The sequence below is a fragment of the Ranitomeya variabilis genome, chromosome 4, assembly GCF_051348905.1.
Source record: "Ranitomeya variabilis isolate aRanVar5 chromosome 4, aRanVar5.hap1, whole genome shotgun sequence".
Classification (NCBI taxonomy): Eukaryota; Metazoa; Chordata; class Amphibia; order Anura; family Dendrobatidae; genus Ranitomeya; species Ranitomeya variabilis.
This window is the reverse complement of record NC_135235.1, coordinates 190,110,459-190,131,005: the sequence shown is the minus strand read 5'-3', so window position 1 is coordinate 190,131,005 and position 20,547 is coordinate 190,110,459. Positions and strand designations below refer to the sequence as shown.

Below are 20,547 nucleotides of genomic sequence, written 5' to 3'. Positions count from 1 at the left end.
CCGACGCTGCTTAGGGGTCCACTGGGGTGGTGTTATGGCAGCTAGATGGTATACCTTCCCACAGGTGAAGTATGTCCCCAGGGCTTCCCAGTGGTGTAGATGGTGATGGTGGGTGATATAAGGCGCAGGGAATAACTAGGACACAAGGTTGCAGTCTCTTTACCTTTTACTGGAGGCTTCAGCATCCACAGTCCAGGGTACAGACCACAGGGTAGGTAGAGTCCGGCCGGTCCGAAGGCAAATCCAGAGTCCCCTTAGCCAGGTGGAAATCAGTAGCCTTCCTACTAGCGCCTGTGTGTTGTAGTCCCTCCCTGCTGAGCTTCTCGGTAAGGTCCTCACAACTCTTGTAGATGTTCTAGATGTTATTTCTTCCTCTTTGTCCCCCAGATGGTGTGGATAGGACAAACCCGTATGACTGATGGCCTGAGGCTTGTTTATAGGGACCCTAGAGATGCCCCAACCCCCACAATTTGCCACTGTGTCTTCTTAGGTATTAAGGTCAGGCAGCCAACTTGGAATTGATTGTCCTGCCGGTCTCTGAAGTATTGCGTAGAGTCAATTACTCCCTCGGTGTTCCAGACACCGGCTACGCGCCTCAGAAGGAGGCAGCCTATTTCAGTGCAGAACTCCTCCCGGTGATTTCTCCTTGTGCTGTGACTTCGTTTCTCACTCTCTACAATACACTTCTCTTCGTGTCCTTTCTTAGGATGCTGCCGCACGTGGGGCAGGTGCAGCTCTGTAGCTTTCTGTCTCGCTAAGCCTCTGTCAGGATCCCACCCCTGACAGGGACCCTCTGTCTGCAGCTCAGATGTTCCTCCTTTCCCTATGTTTGCCTGACAGGTGTTGCCTGGGCAAAGCCCAGCCAGCTGTAGCATCCACACGGTGTAAGGAATTTAAGAGAGAGTAAGCTTTAACTGTATTTTATTCTTCTCCTCTTTTCCTCCAGCACACAGCATAACATTTTCTCCTGAGGCTATAACAGAAACTGAAACTAAACTCAACTCCCGCCCTCACTTTCTTAAAGAGACAGATCTAATTCTTATACATTACATCATCTCCCTTTTTTTTTAATATATATATATACAGTATATATATATATATATATATATATATATATATATATATATATATATATATTAACAACTAGTGTTGAGCATTCCGATACCGCAAGTATCGGGTATCGGCCGATACTTGCGGTATCGGAATTCCGATACCGGGATTCCGATACTTGCCGCGTATCGGATACCGGAATCGGAAGTTCCCAGATTCAAAATGCACAAATTCAGCCAATGAGAATGATTTCAAGTGTGGGCACATCCTGTTCAGCATGGAGGGCATGAAACTACTGGCATGGCTGTGATTGGCTTCTGAAATGATGTCATGATGCAGTTTAAAAGTCGCTGGCGCCATTTTGCGATCACTCTGCTGTGAATTCAGTTAGTGACAGGACGCTGTTTGCTGACTGAGGGCCAGTTTAGAGATAGCGATTTGCTTCTTTGTGCTTTCCAAAGGCTAATTTAGCAACCGCTGTGTTCACCTACTATTCACCTTGCTTTTGCCTTGTAGCGCTGTTTTCACAGCGATCTTCAAGGTCTGTGTGTGTGTGTGTGTGAGTGCAGCCCACTCTCTAGTCTGAGTGCAGCCACATAGGCCATCCATAGCTGGTTGTATTCAGTTCAGGGAGGGTGGTTCATTGCCTCATACTGTTCTTTTTTTTTTTTTTTCCAAGTAGTGTAGTCTGCTGCTAATTTTTAACAAAAAATCCTATTAGTGTCTTTCCACCCGTCTCCAGCTAATTTGTGGAAAAACACTACATAGGATAACGTAGAGGAGGGTTTTTGGGCCTTGCAGCGCCGTTTACGGCTGTCTGCACGGTCTCCGTGTGACTGCAGCTCGCCCTGTAGTCTGTGAGCAGCCATAGCCTGGTTGTCTCCAGCTCAGGGTTCTTCACTGCGTCATACCGCCAAATCAATTTTCATTTTGTTTTAAGTAGTGCAGGCTGCTGCACATTTTTTCAAAAAATTCCTATTAGTGTCTTTCCACCCGTCTCCAGCTAACTTGTGGAAAAACACTACATAGGATAACGTAGAGGAGGGTTTTTGGGCCTTGCAGCGCCGTTTACGTCTGTCTGCACGGTCTCCGTGTGACTGCAGCTCTATCTGTTGTCAGTTCAGCCCCCAAAAAATAAATAAATAATAAAGTTCACCAAACACACCAGTGACACCACTTTACATTTGTGTAGGCCACATTAGCTCATATTAAAGTCTAGTCCACACTTTAGAAAATTAGTGTTTCTTATACCTGTTAGGAGGAGTTGTTCAGGAATAAGCACACAAATCCGTTAGTACTTTTCTGCTTATCTTTATCAGTCAACCAAGATGAAGAAGGCAGTGAGTAAGGCACGTGGGCGTGGGCGTGGGCGCGGAGCAGGGAGGGGACGTGGGGATTCTGTGCCTGCTGCGGGCACCGGTGACTCATCAGCACCCACTTTCACCAGGGAACAGTCATTCATGCGCAGCTTTGTCGCAGAGCGCCGTACACCGCTGCTGCGTGAAGAACAAATTGAAGCCGTTGTCGGATGGATGGCAGCTAATGCATCAACTTCAATTAGTGCCACATCCTCTCAGACACAGAGCACTGGAGAGCAGTCATCTGTCTCTTCACCACCTGCCAAATTGCCCAGGCAGACAGAGAGCCCAGGACAGGAGCCGTCTCTACTTCTGTTCTCTGAATCTCTTGGCTTGGAAACAGGGGGCCAGCCAAGCAGCATTGGAGAAATGGAAGAAGAGGCAGGGTGCAGTGATGCCCAACAGCTTTTTCTCTCTTCCTCTGAAGAGGCGGGTGGGCCAGTGGCTCCGTTCACCACATCGCAGGCCGCATCAGCTGATGATGACACTCAGGTGCCACTTACTGGTGCGTGCTCTGCTGCTGAGACTACCCAGGAGGAGCAGTTGGGGGCAGAGGGTAGTGTAGATGATGAGGTCCTTGACCCATCTTGGCGTGAGGGACAGGAAGGTGGTGGGAGCAGCTCTGAGGAAGAGATTCCCCGTACGGCCCAAAGAGGGAGAGGGAGGGGGAAGACTGCGGATCCTGCAGCCTCCGCTTTGGCACCCGTTAGGAGCATGTCTCTTCCAAAAGCCAAAAAGGGCGCTCCCAAGACTTGCAGTGCCTGGTCCTTTTTTGACACAGTTGCAGATGACATTTGCTATGTCAAATGCAAGGTGTGTCATCACAAAGTAAAAAGAGGGAAAAATGTCAGCAACCTCAATACCTCCAACATGTGGAAACATGTGCGCACCAGGCACCTGGCGGAGTTAGAAAAACACACTGAAGAGCTAGGCCAACCAACAGCGGCAGCTACCACCTCTTCAGCTCGTGTTGCCTCTTCCTCCAGCTCACACGCAGCTGGTTCGGCTTCCTCCCAGGATCGCCGTGGAAGAACCTCTGGCCCTGTTGTCCAGAGACCCGCTGTAATTCCACCCGCAGCACCACTTTCCCAGTCATCCACACACTCCCAGCCCAGTCTACAGCCATCGGTAGTACAGGCATGGGAGAAAAGGCGGCCTTTCTCGTCAAACCACCCACGAGCACAGGCTCTGACTGCAGGCATTGCCAAACTTCTGTCACTGGAAATGCTGTCATTCAGGCTGGTGGAGACTGACAGCTTCCGTGACTTGATGTCATTGGCAGTCCCACAGTACAATGTGCCCAGCCGCTTTTACTTCAGCAGGCAAGCCGTCCCTGCCCTGCACAAGCATGTGGAGGGACACATAAAACATGCGCTACTGAACGCCGTCAGTAGCAAGGTTCACCTCACCACCGATGCGTGGACCAGTCAACATGGACAGGGGCGATACCTTTCCCTCACTGCCCATTGGGTTAATGTCGTTGAGCCGGGTACAGACCGTGCGAGTGGCGCAGGACGTGTCCTGCCCACTCCAAGGATTGCAGGAATCCATTCTGTACGCATTGACTCCTCCTCCTACACCAGTTCCTCAGAATCATCGCTGCAGGAGCCGTCACAGTCCACCTCCACATGGACCCGTGATGAACGTGTACCTGTTACGACCGACATGAGCACAGCCGTGGCCAAACGTCAACAGGCCGTCTTGAAATTAATTTATTTGGGGAATCGAAGCCACACAGCGCAGGAGCTCTGGAATGCCATCAAGCAGGAGAGCGATGTGTGGTTTGTGCCAGCGAATCTCCAGCCAGGCATGGTAGTGTGTGATAATGGCCGAAATCTGGTGGCAGCTCTGGGCCTCGGCAACCTCACTCACATCCCATGTCTGGCACATGTGCTCAATTTGGTCGTGCACAGTTTTCTGAGGGACTATCCGGATCTTGATGCACTGCTGCACAAGGTCCGCCTAGAGTGTGCTCACTTGCGGCGTTCCAGCACGGCAAAAGCGCGCATTGCGGCTCTGCAGCGCCGACACCACCTGCCGGAACATCGCATCATATGTGACCTACCTACCAGGTGGAATTCCACGTTACATATGTTGGAGCGGTTGTGTGAGCAGCAGCAAACTGTAATGGAGTACCAGCTGCTTCAGGCGCAAAGAAGTCGCAGTCAGCGCCATACAGACTTCACAACCACAGAGTGGGCCACTATGAATGACGTCTGCCAGGTTTTGCGTCCCTTTGATTATTCCACGCGGATGGCGAGTGCAGATGATGCACTAGTCAGCATGACTGTCCCCCTTATCTGCCTGCTTGAAAAATCACTGCAAGCGCTAAGGGATGATGTTGTGGAAGAAGTGGAGGATGAGGATTCAGCATTTCCATCATCTTCTGGACAGTCAGCGCCACGTGGTTCCTCACAAACGTGTAGGCAGGGGACAGTTTGTGAGGAGGATGAGGAGGAGTCAATGGAGGAGGAAGACATCCGTCCAGAGGAGGGAGTTACACAATTGTCCAGTACTCAGTGTGTACAGCGAGGGTGGGGTGATGACAAGCGGGCAGAGATCACGCCTCCAGCAGGGGACAGCGTTTCTTGGGCAGTTGGCAGTCTGCAGCACATGGTGGATTACATGCTGCAGTGCCTGAGAAACGACCGCCGCATCGCCCACATTCTCAACATGTCTGATTATTGGGTGTTCACCCTCCTCGATCCTCGCTACCGGGACAACGTAGAAAGCCTCATCACACCGTTGAACCGGGAGCGAAAAATGCGGGAGTACCAAGACACACTGGTGAATTCCATCATCTTCTCCATTTTAACTGAGAGAAGTGCTGCTAGTGCATTCCAAAGCAGCTCAGTGCGTCCAGGCAGTGGTGGAGGCTCTGCACAAAGAGGGAGCAGAAGCAGTGCATCTGCCCAAGGCAAGACCAGTATGGCCCAACTGTGGCACATTTTTCTGTGCCCGCCACAAAAGTCTACACCATCACAGATGGCTCCAGTCAGCAGGAGGCAACGGTTCCGTCAGATGGTGACAGACTACATGTCTTGCCCTCTTGCTGTACTCCCAGACGGCTCTTCCCCTTTCAAGTTTTGGGTCTCAAAGCTGGATACATGGCCAGAGCTAAGCCAGTATGCATTGGAGGTGCTGTCTTGCCCTGCGGCCAGTGTATTATCGGAACGTGTCTTTAGTGCTGCAGGTGGTGTACTAACTGACCGTCGCATGCGACAATCCTCCGATAACGTTGACCGGCTTACTTTCCTGAAAATGAACAAGGCCTGGATCTCGCAGGAATTTGCCACTCCTCTTCCTGATTAAATAATTAGGTGACTGTCTACAGTATCCAGGTCTCCTGTTGTGTTCATCTTTCTACCACCTGAACTTAAATTCCTGGGCTCCAACACCGCCAGTTGAGGCTCAGAAGTGCCGTCTGCACAGTCAAAACATACGACCCAGTGTTATTGGGTTTCAGTAACGTCAGCTGATCCCCAGCTGTGTAGCCGGCAATGTGTCCTGCGACCGCCACGCTGACACAACAACTGAAATGTAAGGGAACCTGTCCCCCCCCCCCAAGGCGTTTGTTACTGAAAGAGCCACCTTGTACAGCAGTAATGCTGCACAAGGAAAAGGTAGCTATTTTTGTTTAGCTCCTTGCACACGCAGAACTTAACACTTATAAAATGTGTCCACTGATACCGTAAAACCGTCCCGGAGGTGGGACTTTCCTTCGTAATATGACGCAGCACAGCCGTCATTCCTACCCCCTTGGCGCCGTGCCCCGGCTCCTCAGCGTTGTTTGATTCCGTCCCGGAGCCTGCGCTGTTATGTTATCCCTTGGCCAGGCACACTTAGCGCTGCCCGTCTTCTGACATCATTTGGTGTCAGGATGGCTGCGCCTGTGCGGCCGCGCTGGCCGAGAGCCCGCCTCGCAGTGTCTTCTGATTTAATCCCACTGGGGGCCTGAGATCCATGGACATGCGCAGTGCATATCTGAACCTCCACCTCTCACTCATCTCCCTACGGCTTCTTCAGACTGTGCGGTGTCAGCTGGTCCCTAATAGCATGCCACGGCCGTGACACCGCACAGTCTTAAGAAGCCATAGGGAGGGGAGTGAGAGGCGAGGATATGCACTGCGCATGGCCACGGATCCCAGGCCCGCGGTGGGATTACATTAGACGACACTGCGAGGCGGGCTCTCGGCCAGCGCGGCCGCACAGGCGCAGCCAGCCTGACACCAAATGATGTCAGAAGATGGGCAGCGCTAAGTGTGCCTGGCCAAGGGATAACATAACAGCGCAGGCTCCGGGACGGAATCAAACAACGCTGAGGAGCCGGGGAACGGCGCCAAGGAGGTAGGAATGACGGCTGTGCTGCGTCATATTACGAAGGAAAGTCCCACCTCTGGGACGGTCACACGGTATCAGGGGACACATTTTATAAGTGTTTAGTTCTGTGTTTGCAAGGAGCATCATGAAAAGAGCCACCTTTTCCTTTTGCATCTTTTTTGCTGCACAAGCTGGCTCTTTCAGCTACAAACGCCTTGGGAGGGGGGGGGTTAAAGGTTCCCTTTCGACTTTCTCCAATCAGGCTTCGGCCTACATTGTGTTCCTCTGCTTCTCCTCCTGTCCCTGGGCTCCAACACCGCTAGTTGTTGCCTGGTAGTGCTGTACGCACAGTCAACAGTCCCTCCTCTGTTATTGGGGTTCAGTAACGTCAGCTGTTCCCCTGCTGTGTGTGTGGCAATCCCTCCTACCTCCTCCTACCTCCTCCACCTCCACCTCCCCCTCCTGTCCCTGGGCTCCAACACCGCTAGTTGCCGTCCAGTAGTGCTGTACGCACAGTCCCAACAGTCCCTCCTCTGTTATTGGGGTTCAGTAACGTCAGCTGTTCCCCTGCTGTGTGTGTGGCAATCCCTCCTATCTCCTCCACCTCCACCTCCCCCTCCTGTCCCTGGGCTCCAACACCGCTAGTTGCCGTCCAGTAGTGCTGTACGCACAGTCAACAGTCCCTCCTCTGTTATTGGGGTTCAGTAACGTCAGCTGTTCCCCTGCTGTGTGTGTGGCAATCCCTCCTACCTCCTCCTACCTCCTCCACCTCCACCTCCCCCTCCTGTCCCTGGGCTCCAACACCGCTAGTTGCCGTCCAGTAGTGCTGTACGCACAGTCCCAACAGTCCCTCCTCTGTTATTGGGGTTCAGTAACGTCAGCTGTTCCCCTGCTGTGTGTGTGGCAATCCCTCCTATCTCCTCCACCTCCACCTCCCCCTCCTGTCCCTGGGCTCCAACACCGCTAGTTGCCGTCCAGTAGTGCTGTACGCACAGTCAACAGTCCCTCCTCTGTTATTGGGGTTCAGTAACGTCAGCTGTTCCCCTGCTGCGTGTGTGGCAATCCCTCCTACCTCCTCCTACCTCCTCCACCTCCACCTCCCCCTCCTGTCCCTGGGCTCCAACACCGCTAGTTGCCGTCCAGTAGTGCTGTACGCACAGTCCCAACAGTCCCTCCTCTGTTATTGGGGTTCAGTAACGTCAGCTGTTCCCCTGCTGTGTGTGTGGCAATCCCTCCTACCTCCTCCTACCTCCTCCACCTCCTCCTCCTCCACCTGTCCCTGGGCTCCAACACCGCTAGTTGCCGTCCAGAAGTGCTGTCCGCACAGTCAACAGTCCCTCCTCTGTTATTGGGGTTCAGTAACGTCAGCTGTTCCCCTGCTGTGTGTGTGGCAATCCCTCCTACCTCCTCCTACCTCCTCCACCTCCACCTCCCCCTCCTGTCCCTGGGCTCCAACACCGCTAGTTGCCGTCCAGTAGTGCTGTCCGCACAGTCAACAGTCCCTCCTCTGTTATTGGGGTTCAGTAACGTCAGCTGTTCCCCTGCTGTGTGTGTGGCAATCCCTCCTACCTCCTCCTACCTCCTCCACCTCCTCCTCCTCCACCTGTCCCTGGGCTCCAACACCGCTAGTTGCCGTCCAGAAGTGCTGTCCGCACAGTCAACAGTCCCTCCTCTGTTATTGGGGTTCAGTAACGTCAGCTGTTCCCCTGCTGTGTGTGTGGCAATCCCTCCTACCTCCTCCTACCTCCTCCACCTCCTCCTCCTCCACCTGTCCCTGGGCTCCAACACTGCTAGTTGCCGTCCAGAAGTGCTGTCCGCACAGTCAACAGTCCCTCCTCTGTTATTGGGGTTCAGTAACGTCAGCTGTTCCCCTGCTGTGTGTGTGGCAATCCCTCCTACCTCCTCCACCTCCTCCTCCTCCACCTGCCCTGGGCTCCAACACCGCTAGTTGCCGTCCAGAAGTGCTGTCCGCACAGTCAACAGTCCCTCCTCTGTTATTGGGGTTCAGTAACGTCAGCTGTTCCCCTGCTGTGTGTGTGGCAATCCCTCCTACCTCCTCCTACCTCCTCCACCTCCTCCTCCTCCACCTGTCCCTGGGCTCCAACACTGCTAGTTGCCGTCCAGAAGTGCTGTCCGCACAGTCAACAGTCCCTCCTCTGTTATTGGGGTTCAGTAACGTCAGCTGTTCCCCTGCTGTGTGTGTGGCAATCCCTCCTACCTCCTCCTACCTCCTCCACCTCCTCCTCCTCCACCTGTCCCTGGGCTCCAACACCGCTAGTTGCCGTCCAGAAGTGCTGTCCGCACAGTCAACAGTCCCTCCTTTGTTATTGGGGTTCAGTAACGTCAGCTGTTCCCCTGCTGTGTGTGTGGCAATCCCTCCTACCTCCTCCTACCTCCTCCTCCTCCACCTGTCCCTGGGCTCCAACACCGCCAGTTGCCGTCCAGAAGTGCTGTCCGCACAGTCAACAGTCCCTCCTCTGTTATTGGGGTTCAGCACCGCCAGCTGTTCCCCTGCTGTGTATACGGCAACGTGTACTGCGACCGCCACGCAGGCACAACAAGTTAAATTTAAGGGAACCTGTCCCCCCCCCCAAGGCATTTGTTACTGAAGGAGCCACCTTGTGCAGCAGTAATGATGCAAAGGGAAAAAGTGCCTCTTTTCGTGGTGCTCCTTGCACGTGCTGAACCTAACACTTATGAAAAGTGTCCCCTCCTACCGTGATACCGTCCGGTTGGTGGAACTTTCCTTTGTGATGTGACGCAGCACAGCCGTCATTCTTACCCCCTTGGCGCCGTGCGCCGCCTCCTCAGCGTTGTTTGAATCAGTCACGGAGCCTGCGCTGATAGGTTAGCCCTTGGCCATGCACACATTTTGCGCTGCCCGTCTTCTGACATCATTTGGTGTCAGGCTGGCTGCGCCTGTGCGGCCGCGCTGGCCGTGATCCCGCCTCGTACTGTCTTCTGATTTAATCCCACTGGGGGCCTGAGATCCATGGACATGCGCAGTGCATATCTGAACCTCCACCTCTCACTCATCTCCCTACGGCTTCTTCAAACTGTGCGGTGTCAGCTGGTCCCTAATAGCATGCCACGGCCGTGACACCGCACAGTCTGAAGAAGCCGTAGGGAGGGGAGTGAGAGGCGAGGATATGCACTGCGCATGGCCACGGATCTCAGGCCCCCAGTGGGATTAAATCAGAAGACAGTACGAGGCGGGATCTCGGCCAGCGCGGCCGCACAGGCACAGCCAGCCTGACACCAAATGATGTCAGAAGACGGGCAGCGCAAAATGTGTGCATGGCCAAGGGCTAACCTAACAGCGCAGGCTCCGTGACTGATTCAAACAACGCTGAGGAGGCGGCGCACGGCGCCAAGGGGGTAAGAATGACGGCTGTGCTGCGTCACATCACAAAGGAAAGTTCCACCAACCGGACGGTATCACGGTAGGAGGGGACACTTTTCATAAGTGTTAGGTTCAGCATGTGCAAGGACCATAATTAAAAGAGCTAAGTTTACCTTTTCCAGCATTAGTGCTGTACACGATGGCTCTTTCAGCTACAAACGCCTGGGGGGGGGGGGGGGGGTTAAAGTTTCCCTTTCAACTTGCTCCAGTGCAGGCTTCGGCCTACACTCTGCTCCCTCTCCTCCTCCTGCTGACCCTGGGCTCTAACACCGCCAGTTGGGGCCCGGTACTGCTAGCTGCACAGAGAAAAACACCAGCCAATGTGTCAGTGGGGTTCAGCACCGCCAGCTGTTCCCCTGCTGTGTAGCCGGCAACGTGTCCTGCAACAGCCACGCAGACACAAGAACTGAAATTGAAGGAAACCTGTCCCCCCTCCCCCAGGCGTTTTTACGTTTTACAGCCACCTTGTACGACAGTAATGCTGCATGTGTGCAAGGTGGCTCAGAAACTTATTCTCCTTGCCCATGTTGAAGTGAACACGTCTAAAAATGAGTCCTCTGCGACCATTAAAACGTCCCTCAGGTGTGATTTTCCTTTGTATTGACACGCAACAAGCTCCTTGGTAGCGCTGCCCGTCTTCTGGCATCATTGTTTGGCTGCCTGCGCCTCTGCGGCCGCCTTGCCCCACACAACGCCCCTCGGTGTCTTATTTATTGGGACTGCGAGGGTGTGATTGATGGGCATGAACGGTGCATTTCTTCGCCTGTCCCTCATCTCCTTCCGCCTTCTTCGGACTGTGCGTCTTCATGGCCGTGGCATGCGATAAGGGATCAGCTGACGCCGCATAGTCTGAAGCGGGTGTAAGAACCCAAGCGAGAGGCGAACATATGTACTGCGCCAGGCCATGAATCCCAGCCCCGCAGTGTTTTAACAATGTTAAGACACTGCGGGGCTGGGATTCATGGTCATCGCAAACCGCAACGGCCGACATAACATGATGTCAGAGGATGGGCAGCGCTAACAGCGCAAGGCCAAGGGATAACACAAAAGCGCAGACTCCTGTGCAACAAATAACGATGCTCAGGAGGCCGCGCAAAGCACCAAGGTGGCATTTTTGCCAGCTGTACTGCGTCTCTTTACGAAGGGAACTCACGCCTCAAAATCAGTTTGACTGTGTAAGGGCCTAAATGTTATACGTGTTCCTTTCAGCGTGTGCAAGGAGCAAAATTAAAAGAGCAACCTTTGACTTGTGCAGCATTACTGCTGCATAAGCTGTGGCTCTTCTACTTTGTAACCCCTGAGGGGGGGGTAAAGGTTACCTTTGAAATTGGTTCAATTAGGCTTCGGCCTACACTCTGCTCCCCCTGCAGAGCCCGGGCTCCAACACCGCCAGTTGGGGCCCGGTACTGCTAGCTGCACAGAGAAAAACACCAGCCAATGTGTCAGTGGGGTTCAGCACCGCCAGCTGTTCCCCTGCTGTGCAGCCGGCAACGTGTCCTGCAACAGCCACGCAGGCACAACAGACCCAAAGCTGCCGCCAGTGCAGGCTTCGGCCTACACTCTGCTCCATCTCCTCCTCCTGCTGACCCTGGGCTCTAACACCGCCAGTTGGGGCCCGGTACTGCTAGCTGCACAGAGAAAAACACCAGCCAATGTGTCAGTGGGGTTCAGCACCGCCAGCTGTTCCCCTGCTGTGTAGCCGGCATCGTGTCCTGCAAAAGCCACGCAGACACAAGAACTGAAATTGAAGGGAACCTGTCCCCCCTCCCCCAGGCGTTTGTACGTTTTACAGCCACCTTGTACAGCGGTAATGCTGCATGTGTGCAAGGTGGCTCATAAACGTATTCTCCTCGCACATGTGGAACTGAAAACACGTCTAAAATGTGTCCTCTGTGTGACCATTTAACCGTCCCGGTGGTGTGACTTTCCTTTGTAATGACACGCTGCAACCCCCTTGGTAGCGCTGCCCGTCTTCTGGCATCATTGTTTGGCTGCCTGCGCCTCTGCGGCCGCCCTGACCCACACAACGCCCCTCGGTGTCTTATTTATTGGGACTGCGAGGGTGTGATTGATGGGCATGAGCAGTGCATCAGTTCGCCTGTCCCTCATCTCCTTCCGCCTTCTTCAGACTGTGCGGCTTCATGGCCGTGGCATGCGATAAGGGATCAGCTGACGCCGCACAGTCTGAAGCGGGTGTAAGGACCTGAGTGTGAGAGGCGAACATATGTGCTGCGCCAGGCCATGAATCCCAGACCCGCAGTGTTTTAACAATGTTAAGACACTGCGGGGCTGGGATTCATGGTCATCACGAACCGCACCGGCCGACATTAAATGATGTCAGAAGATGGGCAGCGCTAACAGCGCTAGGCCAGGGGATAACACGACAGCGCAGACTCCTGTACAGCAAATAACAACGCTCAGGAGGCTGCACCCAGCACCAAGGTGGGATTCTTGACATCTGTGCTGCGTCTCATTACGAAGGGAACTCGCGCCTCCAACACAGTTTGACTGTATAAAGGGCTAAATGTTATACGTGTTTCATTCAGCGTGTGCAAGGAGAAAAATTAAAAGAGCAACCTTTGACTAGTGCAGCACTACTGCTGCATAAGCTGTGGCTCTTCTACTTTATAACACCTGAGGGGGGTTAAAGGTTACCTTTGAAATTGGTTCAATTAGGCTTCGGCCTACACTCTGCTCCCCCTGCAGAGCCCGGGCTCCAACACCGCCAGTTGGGGCCCGGTACTGCTAGCTGCACAGAGAAAAACACCAGCCAATGTGTCAGTGGGGTTCAGCACCGCCAGCTGTTCCCCTGCTGTGCAGCCGGCAACGTGTCCTGCAACAGCCACGCAGGCACAACAGACCCAAAGCTGCCGCCAGTGCAGGCTTCGGCCTACACTCTGCTCCATCTCCTCCTCCTGCTGACCCTGGGCTCTAACACCGCCAGTTGGGGCCCGGTACTGCTAGCTGCACAGAGAAAAACACCAGCCAATGTGTCAGTGGGGTTCAGCACCGCCAGCTGTTCCCCTGCTGTGTAGCCGGCATCGTGTCCTGCAAAAGCCACGCAGACACAAGAACTGAAATTGAAGGGAACCTGTCCCCCCTCCCCCAGGCGTTTGTACGTTTTACAGCCACCTTGTACAGCGGTAATGCTGCATGTGTGCAAGGTGGCTCATAAACGTATTCTCCTCGCACATGAGGAACTGAAAACACGTCTAAAATGTGTCCTCTGTGTGACCATTTAACCGTCCCGGTGGTGTGACTTTCCTTTGTAATGACACGCTGCAACCCCCTTGGTAGCGCTGCCCGTCTTCTGGCATCATTGTTTGGCTGCCTGCGCCTCTGCGGCCGCCCTGACCCACACAACGCCCCTCGGTGTCTTATTTATTGGGACTGCGAGGGTGTGATTGATGGGCATGAGCAGTGCATCAGTTCGCCTGTCCCTCATCTCCTTCCGCCTTCTTCAGACTGTGCGGCTTCATGGCCGTGGCATGCGATAAGGGATCAGCTGACGCCGCACAGTCTGAAGCGGGTGTAAGGACCCGAGTGTGAGAGGCGAACATATGTGCTGCGCCAGGCCATGAATCCCAGACCCGCAGTGTTTTAACAATGTTAAGACACTGCGGGGCTGGGATTCATGGTCATCGCGAACCGCACCGGCCGACATTAAATGATGTCAGAAGATGGGCAGCGCTAACAGCGCTAGGCCAGGGGATAACACGACAGCGCAGACTCCTGTACAGCAAATAACAACGCTCAGGAGGCTGCACCCAGCACCAAGGTGGGATTCTTGACATCTGTGCTGCGTCTCATTACGAAGGGAACTCGCGCCTCCAACACAGTTTGACTGTATAAAGGGCTAAATGTTATACGTGTTTCATTCAGCGTGTGCAAGGAGAAAAATTAAAAGAGCAACCTTTGACTTGTGCAGCACTACTGCTGCATAAGCTGTGGCTCTTCTACTTTGTAACACCTGAGGGGGGGTTAAAGGTTACCTTTGAAATTGGTTCAATTAGGCTTCGGCCTACACTCTGCTCCCCCTGCAGAGCCCGGGCTCCAACACCGCCAGTTGGGGCCCGGTACTGCTAGCTGCACAGAGAAAAACACCAGCCAATGTGTCAGTGGGGTTCAGCACCGCCAGCTGTTCCCCTGCTGTGCAGCCGGCAACGTGTCCTGCAACAGCCACGCAGGCACAACAGACCCAAAGCTGCCGCCAGTGCAGGCTTCGGCCTACACTCTGCTCCATCTCCTCCTCCTGCTGACCCTGGGCTCCAACACCGCCAGTTGGGGCTCTAGGAAGACAAGCTTGAATAGGTCCCCATCCTGGTTCCAGCACCGTCAGCTGGTTCCGGGCAGAGCCTTTGGCTTAGGTGCCTCCCTCTGGGTATCCGAGTTCCACCAACGTCAGGTGGTCCTTGGTAGTGCTTTCAGGCACGGGTACCTCCTGCTTAGTAACCGGGTTCCAGTAACGTCAGCTGGTCCTCGGTCGTTCCATTGGCTCTTGGACCTTCGGCTACCCATCCGGGTTCCAGCACCGTCAGCTGGTTCTCGGCAGTGTCTTTTGCTCTTATACCTTCTGCTCCCCATCCTGGTTCCAGTACCGTCAGCTGGTTCTGGGCAGAGCCTTTGGCTTAGGTGCCTCCCTCTGGGTATCCGAGTTCCACCAACGTCAGGTGGTCCTTGGTAGTGCTTTCAGGCACGGGTACCTCCTGCTTAGTAACCGGGTTCCAGTAATGTCAGCTGGTCCTCAGTAGTTCCATTGGCTCTTGGACCTTCGGCTACCCATCCGGGTTCCAGCACCGTCAGCTGGTTCTCGGCAGTGTCTTTTGCTCTTGTACCTTCTGCTCCCCATCCTGGTTCCAGTACCGTCAGTTGGTTCCGGGCAGAGCCTTTGGCTTAGGTGCCTCCCTCTGGGTATCCGAGTTCCACCAACGTCAGGTGGTCCTTGGTAGTGCTTTCAGGCACGGGTACCTCCTGCTTAGTAACCGGGTTCCAGTAACGTCAGCTGGTCCTCGGTAGTTCCATTGGCTCTTGGACCTTCGGGTAGCCATCCGAGTTCCAGTTCCATCAGCTGTTTCTCGGCATTTTCTCAGCCTTCTTGTACCTTCTGCTACATTTCCAAGTTCAAGAGACTAAACACGATGACCCGGAAGACCACCCCTAAGATGACGACGACACCAGAGACGACAACCACCGTGATGACGACGACCCTGGAGACGATGACCCTGAAGACCACCCCGATGACGACGACCCCGGAGACGACAACCACCGTGATGACGACGACCCTGGAGACGATGACCCTGAAGACCACCCCGATGACGACGACCCCGGAGACGACGACCCTGGAGACGACGACGACCTGGAAGACCGAGAAGCAGAAGAACAAGAGGCTGCAGAACAAAGAGCAGAAGAACATTAAGCATAAGACTAAATATCAGAGCAAAAGATATTATCTAAATTATAAGCAGAAGAAGACTAAGCAGTGTATGGGGGTGAGTCCGTTCCTCCTCGTGGTGCCCCTGGATAAAGCCTGATGCTGCAGGCCAAACTGAACGCGGACAAATGTAACTGTTTTGTGACAGGCAGAACGGAAGGTGTAATCTTCAAACTTTTATAGATAACAACTACGGGAATGCCTGTCACAAATAAGAATATGATGAAGAAGTTGAATATGAAGAAGATAATAGTAAAATAAAAAGAATATGAACAATGTAACAAAAAAAATAATAGGTAGAAGATGAAGAAGAAGATGAATAAGGTGAAGAAGTTGATGTCAAAGAAGCTGATGATGAGGATAATGAAGAAGAAAGTGTGGGAGAAGTAAAAAAGAAGGTGAAGGGCGTGGAAGTAGTGAAACATCAATATCTGACAAAATAAAATAAAAAAAAATAACAGTCAAAATCTTTCTAACACCGAACGTCATAAAAAAAAATAAAAATCCTGCTATTCTATTTGATTGGGCTAAACCTCTGTGCCTTTAATGTCTCCGCCACCTCCCCCAATACATCCTACATTATTCTTAGTTGTTTTCCTTCATGTAGAATGAACCTACAAGTTTATAAAGGGTTTATTTTAATTCCGATATTTTCGTCCCATTGACTTGCATTGGGATCGGGTATCGGTATCGGATTAGATCCGATACTTTGACGGTATCGGCCGATACTTTCCGATACCGATACTTTCCGATATCGGAAGGTATCGCTCAACACTATTAACAACCTAAAACCAATATTGACAATGCACCAACATGAAAATATCCAAGAAAAACCATATGTCTGCATTATCTTATTCCCCCCTTTTTTTTTAAATATATTTCTTCAATAAGTCTCGATGGAGCCCTTCTTTCCCGTGTAGGGTAATGTCTGGGTTCATTGGGGGTGTCCAGTGCTGACGGATCAGCCACCTCTTGTTGGTCCTCTCTACCGTCGGGTATCAAATCTTCCACTGGTGGGAGTTCATTACTATTGTTCTGCGGTATAATTTTAAAATGTGAGGAATTTCGAGTGATGGAGTGTCCGTCTCGTTCAGCTGTGACCATATTGCCTTTTCTCTCAGTAACATTATATTTTGCAGAACTATATACAGCTGAAGTTTTGTTGGTTGATTTTTGACGCACAACAACCATATCACCTCTTTTGATGGCACATGGCTGCGCCCCTCGCCTTCTGTCTGCATAATGTTTCATGGCTTGCTTGTTAAAGAAATCCGTTGTTCGCACTGAAGAGTCATTTGGTAAGGGCTCATCTAAATCTGTGTGCATTCAAGTCTCTATATTCTACTTTGTCCTGCGCTTCTCATTAATAAACTTCTGGAGTCAGCTCACCATCCATTGCAAATGTGTTTCCAATACTTTTAAAGAAAATATTTTCCAGTACTGTTAGTAAAATGAATTATAATAATCTTCTGTTTCCTCCAGAGAGTCCTTATGACTGAGTGCAGAAATGCCTTCCTATATTTATTCAAGCAAGAAATCCAAAAAGTAACACCTGAATAATGATTTATCACAGTGATTTTCCTACCAAAGATATGTATTACTAATCTTATAGAGAGGTGATAAATGTATAATCACTATTAGTCTCATCAATCACTAAAATTGGTGGAGCGGTGGTGACACATGTACCAATCTCTATGGGAATGTTAGATACATTCAAGTCTAGTAGAGTTCCGCACCCATGACCACTTTTTCATTATAAATCCTTTTGGATTGGGGTCTTGGGTCCTAATGCTAATGACTTGTGGGCGATTATACATTTATAACCCGCCTTTTGACTAGGTGAGAAATATTTTTGTGGAAAGACACAGTTAAGAAATGTAAGCAGCCATATAAGCACAAAGACTTTTGAATCAACTTTGCATTTTCCTGCAATCTGGGCTTTTTCTGCTGCCAATGTGAGTACTATGTTCAACTGGATCCATGTCTTCAGACACACATTCAGCTAAAATGTATTGCAGAGCAGAGAGCCACTGCTTTATATACACAAGCCACTGGACTATCAGAGGCAAACAGATGGCAATGGAGTGGCCATCGCCAGCTTTGTATTATGTCACTGAATTGCATCAGACAGGCCCCATGGCTATGGAAAAGAAAGACGACGCTGCTCGTCATGTGAGCATGGACAAGTGACAATATGTTTTTTTTCCCTTAAATGTTTCTGTGAAGAGTGCCAAGATGGGGACATTATTACAGTACTGGGGTCAGGACAGGAGACATTATTACACTATTTAGGACAGTATAGGGGACATTATTACAGGTGCATCTCACAAAATTAGAATATCATCAAAAAGTTAATTTATTTCAGTTCTTCAATACAAAAAGTGAATCTCATATTTTATATAGAGTCATTACAAACAGAGTGATGTAATTCAAGTGTTTATTTCTGTTAATGTTGATGATTATAGTGAAGTATATCGTGGCACAACTGTGTTGGTGCACAAGATAGGTTTCCCACACCAGTAGATAAATGATAGATAAGTAACTTGGCACTCAACTTAATAAATTGTGATTGTGATAAAAAGTTGATTCAACTAGCGGCGGACACCGCGTTGAGGCATACCGCACATGGGCTACGTGTTAAATCTAGCACGCCCGTTTCATTAGACGCCTCTATACATCCTCAATAATAACAATACCACTCAATTGAACTAACTGGCTCTTGCGGCTATAATATATATTACATAGTTCCTCTTTATGCCTCTGGCATTTACACTTCCTACTATACCTCTGTGGACATATACCCTTATACTGAGTTATCAGTACAGTGTTTTTTCCAAACCTGGAACACCAGGCCCATACACGATACTCCTCCCTGGTGACATACCTGGGCAACTACTATTCCCAGACAGGTCCACTTGTAACCATTGTCTAGGACCTACTCATTAATTAGAGATATCCTCCATCCTAAATATCTAAAGCAGTCGGTTTACTGAAGAAGGTCTAATGTCTGACCGAAACGTTTAATTTTGGACTGCCATCTGAATAAAAAATCATCATCACAATTTATTAAGTTGAGTGCCAAGTTACTTATCTATCAATGTTGATGATTATGGCTTACAGCCAATGAAAACCCAAAAGTCATCATCTCAGTAAAGTAGAAGAGTTAACAAAAACACCTGCAAAGGCTTCCTAAGCGTTTCTAAAGGTCCCTTAGTCTGTTTCAGTAGGCTCCACAATCATGGGGAAGACTGCGGACTTGACAGGAGTCTAGAAGGCAGTCATTGACACACTCCACAAGGAGGGTAAGCCACAAAAGGTCATTGCTAAAGAAGCTGGCTGTTCACAGAGTGCTGTATCAAAGCATATTAATGGAAAGTTGAGTGAAAGGAAAAAGTGTGGAAAAAGTGTGGTAGAAAAAGGTGCACAAGCAACCGGGATAACCGCAGCCTTGAAAGGATTGAGATAAGGCCATTCATAAATTTGGGGGAGATTCACAAGGAGTGGACTGCTGCTGGAGTCATTGCTTCAAGAGCCACTACACACAGACGTATTATCCAGGACATGGGCTACAAGTGTCACATTCTTTGTGTCAAGCCACTCATGACCAATGGACAACGCCAGAAGAGTCTTACCTGGGCCAAGGAGAAAGCCACTGGACTGTTGCTCAGTGGTCCAAAGTGTTGTTTTCAGATGAAAGTACATTTTGCATTTCATTTGGAAATCAAGGTGCCAGAGTCTAGAGGAAGAGTGGAGAGGCCACAATCCAAGCTGCTTGAGGTCTAGTGTGAAGTTTCCACAATCAGTGATGGTTTGGGGAGCCATGTCATCTGCTGGTGTACATCCACTATGTTTTATCAAGACCAAAGTCAGCGCAGCCATCTACCAGGAAATTTTAGAGCACTTCATGCTTCCCTCTGCCGACAAGCTTTTTGGAGATTTAAATTTAATTCTCCAGCAGGACTTGGCACCTGTCCACACTGCCAAAAGTACCAATACCTGGTTTACAAATAACAGTATCACTGTGCTTCATTGGTCAGCAAACTCACCTGACCTTAACCCCATAGAGAATCTATGGAGTATTGTACAGACGAAGATGAGAGGCACCAGGCCCAATAATGCAGATGAGCTGAAGGCTGCTATCAAAGCAACCTGGGCTTCCATAACACCTCAGCTGTGCCACAGGTGATCACCTCCACCCCACGCCAAATGGATGCAGTAATTGATCCAAAAGGAGCCCCAACCAAATATTGAGTGCATTTACTGAACATACATTTCAGTAGGCCAACATTCAGATTTTAAAATCAATTTTCAAGCTGTTGCTATAAAGTATTCTAATTTACTGAGATAATGACTTTTGGGTTTTCATTGGCTGTAAGCCATAATCATCAACATTAACAGAAATAAACACTTGAAATAGATCACTCTGTTTTGTAATGACTCTATCTAATATATGAGTTTCACTTTAGGTATTGAAGAACTGAAATAAATTCACTTTTTAATGATATTCTAATTTTGTGAGACGCACCCGTATACTGTATTATTAAGTCCAGGATAGGGCACAAAATTAAAGTATTGGGGCCATTACCGGGAACATTGTTACAGTAGTGGGGCAAAGACAAAGGCATTATTACAGTATAAGAGCCAGAATGAGAAACAATCTTAGTGGATGAGTATTATTGGAGATATTATTACTGTGTGAGGCCAATTATAGGGGAATTTTACTATAGTGCTGGGATCACAAAAGGGGACATAAACATTAACACATTATGAGGGCCACAGAGGGATACATTTCTACTATGCAGGTGGGACATCACTACTGTAATACTGCAAAATATTTTATTTTTGTTCATACTGTAATTGTGGGGGAAAAGGTAGGTACTGTTATTGGGTAGGGAGACAGGACATTTTTCTTCTTCATATGGTGCATTGTATAAAAGTGAGGCTAAAAAGTGTGGATGGTGCTCTAGAAGTGATCAGCTATAGAT

The 20,547-nt window shown here is 50.5% G+C and overlaps 1 protein-coding gene across 1 annotated transcript in view; it reads left to right on the top strand.

Moving 5' to 3' along the window:
- Positions 1 to 20,547, top strand: part of ODAD1 (outer dynein arm docking complex subunit 1) — a 346,929-nt gene that overhangs the window by 76,726 nt on the left and 249,656 nt on the right. The window lies entirely within an intron of this gene.